General features: G+C 33.9%; 1 long non-coding RNA gene across 1 annotated transcript; it reads left to right on the top strand.

Moving 5' to 3' along the window:
* Positions 1 to 1871: 1871 nt before the first annotated feature.
* Positions 1872 to 5386, top strand: LOC149429346 (uncharacterized). The gene is made up of 3 exons (XR_016310490.1): positions 1872 to 2040; positions 2243 to 2395; positions 5081 to 5386. It is a non-coding gene; the product is annotated as an uncharacterized LOC149429346 (long non-coding RNA).
* The last annotated feature ends 470 nt before the right edge of the window (positions 5387 to 5856 follow it).

Below are 5856 nucleotides of genomic sequence, written 5' to 3'. Positions count from 1 at the left end.
ACATCACCGACTCGGAGACACCACCGCAGATACCCCCACCAGCACAACTGGAAGCACCAATATGGCACAACCACCACCCAGACAAACCATCAAACAACGGGCGGGCGGGAGAGAAGTTTGCCCTGTGAAAACTCTGAAAACCCCTGCCACACCCTGTAAGACCACCCCTCGTAGCTCCCCCCACTCCTCCCTTAACCCCTTCAAGGACACTTCCCCCCCCCCCTTCCTGTCCAGGCCAATTTTCAGCTCTCAACGCTGTCACACTTTGAATGAGAATTGTGCGGTCATGTAACACTGTACCCATGTCACCATGGCGGCACTGTACTGCTAGGGTGACAGTATGTAAAAACAAACAAACAAAAACATAAATAATAATATAAAAAAAAAATAAAAATGTAAAAAAAAATGTTTAAAAATTATAATTTTTGGTTATAAACTAATTTGGGTTATTTTGTTTTTACTAAAAAGATAATGGAATACATTTTGGCCAAGATTTATGATGAAATATTATTTGCAAAATTTTATAAGAAAAACACTTTTTTTCAAAATGTTTGGACTTATCCATTTATATAGCAAAAAAAAAAAAAAATCCCAGTGGTGAATAAATACCACCAAAATAAATCTTTATCTGTCTCAAAAATTAAAAAAAAAAATCATATGGGTACAGTGTTGCATGACCGCGCAATTGTCATTCAAAGTGTGATAGCGCTGAAAGCTGAAGATTGGCCTGGGCAGGAAGGGGGGAAAGTGTCCGGACTGGAAGGGGGTGAAAGTGTCCGGACTGGAAGGGGGGGGGAAAGTGTCCGGACTGGAAGGGGGTGAAAGTGTCCGGACTGGAAGGGGGGGAAAGTGTCCGGACTGAAAGGGGGCAAAAGTGTCCGGACTGGAAGGGGGCGAAAGTGTCCGGACTGGAAGGGGGGGGAAATGTCCAGACTGGAAGGGGGGGAAAGTGTCCGGTCTGGAAAGGGGGGGGGGGGAAGTGTCCGGACTGGAAAGGGGGGGGGAGTGTCCGGACTGGAAGGGGGCGAAAGTGTCTAAACTGGAAAGGGGGGGGGAGTGTCCGGACTGGAAGGGGGTGAAGGTGTCCGGACTGGAAAGGGGGGGGGGAGTGTCCGGACTGGAAGGGGGGGAAAGTGTCCGGACTGGAAGGGGGGGAAAGTGTCCGGACTGGAAGAGGGTGAAAGTGTCCAAACTGGAAGGGGGTGAAAGTGTCCGGACTGGAAAGGGGGGGGGGGGAAGTGTCCGGACTGGAAGGGGGTGAAAGTGTCCGGACTGGAAGGGGGGGAAAGTGTCCGGACTGGAAGGGGGGGAAAGTGTCCGGACTGGAAGGGGGGGAAAGTGTCCGGACTGGAAGGGGGGGAAAGCGTCCGGACTGGAAGGGGGCGAAAGTGTCCAGACTGGAAGGGGGGGAAAGTGTCCGGACTGGAAGGGGGGGAAAGTGTCCGGACTGGAAGGGGGGGAAAGTGTCCGGACTGGAAGAGGGTGAAAGTGTCCAAACTGGAAGGGGGTGAAAGTGTCCGGACTGGAAAGGGGGGGGGGAAGTGTCCGGACTGGAAGGGGGTGAAAGTGTCCGGACTGGAAGGGGGGGAAAGTGTCCGGACTGGAAGGGGGCGAAAGTGTCCGGACTGGAAGGGGGGGAAAGTGTCCGGACTTGAAGTGGTTAATAACTCACTGTGATAAAAGTGGTGCTATTCTGACCACGTGTGTTACCACGTCTGCTTTTTCATCATGGACAGCAAGTTTGAACAAACATGAAACATGAAATTCTGTGTGAAACTGGGCAAATCTGCCCCGGAGATGTCTGACGTGATTCGGCAAGTTTATGGCGATGCTGCAATGAGTAATTCGAGGTGTTCTGAGCGGCACGCGTGCTTCAAGAGCAGAAGAACATCACTGGAAGCTGACCTGAGATCAGGAAGACCTTTAATGAGCTCAACCCCCGAAAATGTTGAAATCACTCAGCAATTTGTGCATGATGATCATCAGAGAAGAATCCACAACATTGCTGCCCTTCTCCGTGTGTCATACGGAACAGTCCAGGTAATCCTCACGTGTGGCTGGAACATGTAAAGTTGATCCAGGGAATATCCGATTGCCTCTCGGGGAATCAGGAAGGATTTTTTTCCCTGCAGGAGCAAATTGGATTTTGCCTTCCTCGGGATCAACTGTGGGTGTAGGATTATAACTTTTTTTTTTTTTCTCTATGGTTGAACTGGATGGACTTTTCTCTTTTTTCCGCCAGACTAACTATGTAACTATGTGCCATGTTGCTGCCAAGTTCGTCCCCAGGCTTCTGACCCAGGAGCAGACAGAAGACCACTTCAAAGTCAGAACAAAGAACTTCAGCATCAGCGTGCCGTGGATGACCTGTCCTTCACATCAAAGATCATTACTGGTAATGAAACTTGGGTGTTCAGGTTCCACGCAGAATTTCACATTTGCTGTCCATGATGAAATACAGTAGCAGACGTGGTAACGCACGTGGTCAGAATAGCACCAGTTGCACAATTCCCGATGTACACAGGACAATGTTTTTTGGCACACTGACTTATGAAGGCTGGTGCTCCCTGCTTTCCTCTGTTGGCGTGTTACAAAACTAGTCTCCAAACCAGGGGCGGACCCAAAGGCCCAGGGTCAGTGGGGGGCCCCATGAGATGCCCCTAGTACCTTCTATAGGCTTTTTTGGGTGTGCTTTGAGTGTGGGCAAGGACACGGGCCCCATGATCCCCTATTGCCCGGGGGGCCCCATGAGTTGTCAGTCCGCCCCTGCTCCAAACTTTTTGATACCACCGCGCTTCATGAGTTGTAGATATAGAAATTTTAGCAGGGGTTCCCTGAGACTGAAGCATTATTTCAAGGGTTCCTCTGTGTTGAACAGGTTGAATAAAGCTGATCTACAGTATGTGGAGTTGCTGACTTTTAATTTTTTTCATGCAGCCGGAAGATCCTCTTTAAGAAGCTTAAAGAATGTATTATTTTTTTTGTATTATTTTTATGTATCATCCTCTTTAAGAAGCTTAAATAATTTTATTATTATTATTATTATTATTATTAATTATTATTATTATAAGAATTATTATTATAAACATGATAAATAAATAACATGTATAAATAAAAATATAATAAAATAATGTAATAATATAACATAATACAAAAATATTAATAATATTATTACAATTATTATTATTATTATTGTTATTATAAGAATTATTATTAGAAACATGATAAATAAATAACATGTATAAATAAAAATATAATAAAATAATGTAATACTATAACGTAATACAAAAATATTAATAATATTATTACAATTATTATTATTATTATTATAAGAATTATTATTAGAAACATGATAAATAAATAACGTATAAATAAAAATATAATAAAATAATGTAATAATATAACGTAATACAAAAATATTAATAATATTATTACAATTATTATTATTATAAGAAATATTATTAGAGACATGATAAATAAATAACATGTATAAATAAAAATACAATAAAATAATGTAATAATATAACGTAATACAAAAATATCAATAATATTATTACAATTATTATTATTATTATTATAAGAATTATTATTAGAAACATGATAAATAAATAACATGTATAAATAAAAATATAATAAAATAATGTAATACTATAACGTAATACAAAAATATTGATAATATTATTACAATTATTATTATTATAAGAATTATTATTAGAAACATGATAAATAAATAACATGTATAAATAAAAATATAATAAAATAATGTAATAATATAACGTAATACAAAAATATTAATAATATTATTACAATTATTATTATTATTATAAGAATTATTATTAGAAACATGATAAATAAATAACATGTATAAATAAAAATATAATAAAATAATGTAATAATATAACGTAATACAAAAATATTAATAATATTATTACAATTATTATTATTATTATTGTTATTATAAGAATCATTATTAGAAACATGATAAATAAATAACATGTATAAATAAAAATATAATAAAATAATGTAATAATATAACGTAGTACAAAAATATTAATAATATTATTACAATTATTATTATTATTATAAGAATTATTATTAGAGACATGATAAATAAATAACATGTATAAATAAAATTATAATAAAATAATGTAATAATATAACGTAATACAAAAATATTAATAATATTATTACAATTATTATTATTATTATTATAAGAATTAATATTAGAAACATGATAAAAAAATAACATGTATAAATAAAAATATAATAAAATAATGTAATACTATAACGTAATACAAAAATATTAATAATATTATTACAATTATTATTATTATTATAAGAATTATTATTAGAAACATGATAAATAAATAACATGTATAAAAAAAAAATAAAATAATGTAATACTATAACGTAATACAAAAATATTAATAATATTATTACAATTATTATTATTATTATTATAAGAATTATTATTAGAAACATGATAAATAAATAACATGTATAAATAAAAATATAATAAAATAATGTAATAATATAACGTAATACAAAAATATTAATAATATTATTACAATTATTATTATTATTATAAGAATTATTATTAGAAACATGATAAATAAATAACATGTATAAATAAAAATATAATAAAATAATGTAATAATATAACGTAATACAAAAATATTAATAATATTATTACAATTATTATTATTATTATTATTATTATAAGAATTATTATTAGAGACATAATAAATAAATAACATGTATAAATAAAAATATAATAAAATAATGTAATAATATAATGTAATACAAAAATATTAATAATATTATTACAATTATTATTATAAGAATTATTATTAGAGACACAATAAATAAATAACATGTATAAATAAAAATTCAACAAAATAATGTAATAATATAACGTAATACAAAAATATCAATAATAATATTATTACAATTATTATTATTATTATTAGAACATGATAATTGTAATAATATTATTATTCATATTTTTTGTGTTACGTTATATTATTACATTATTTTATTATATTTTTATTTATACATGTTATTTTTTAGTCTTTTTCAGCGATGCAGTCAAACTAATCCTTGATGGAAATCACCTTGTACATACATTTATTGGAGTCTGTTCAAACTAAATCATAGATGATCCGGCCCAATTACATCAACGCCAACTTTGCTCTCTCCTGGGAGAGTATCGCTTACCCGAAAACAATCCGTAATATGGTAATAAGATTTGCTCCAGAAACAAGAGGAGATAAATAAGTTGACTTGAGCTACGCCATTAATGATTTAAATGTCTGCAATCACAGGCTTCTAACACCAGTTCCCAAATCCTAATAAAGCCTCAATTTATTGGTCCCAGTAGAAAATATACTTCATAAATAGTCATATCATTATCCTCGGGGAGAAGTTGTTGGTTTTTTTTTTTTTTCCAGTCGAAGGAGGCTTTTTTTCTGCCCTGTTCTTCGACTTGCTAGTCTGGATTTTATCTGCTCTTCGGTTTTTATACGACGCTGACGTTAAGTCGAAACAGCATGTGGGTTAAATAAGTTAAGGGGGTATGAAACTGTTCGGTTCAAAAAGTCAAATCATCTCTAATTATTTTCAGGATAGACATCCCTCTAACATTCTGTTTTGCTTGTAAAAACGCAAGGTCAAGCTTTGCTGGGGAGTTGGCATTTCATGAAACCATATGGATTTTATCTCGCTCCTATTTCTTGCTCTCTTCTTGTTGAACGTGGCAGGATTGGATCGGGTTTACTGCCAACATCTGCATAATAGGTAATGTGCGTATGGATGTACGGGAGGATCAACACTCAGAGGTACAGGGGTGAGAGCTAA

Source organism: Staurois parvus, unplaced genomic scaffold, assembly GCF_062004578.1.
Source record: "Staurois parvus isolate SC_StPar_1 unplaced genomic scaffold, SC_StPar_1.0 ptg002750l, whole genome shotgun sequence".
In the NCBI taxonomy this organism is placed as follows: domain Eukaryota; kingdom Metazoa; phylum Chordata; class Amphibia; order Anura; family Ranidae; genus Staurois; species Staurois parvus.
The sequence above is the reverse complement of the archived record's forward strand: the minus strand, read 5'-3'. Positions and strand labels throughout refer to the sequence as shown.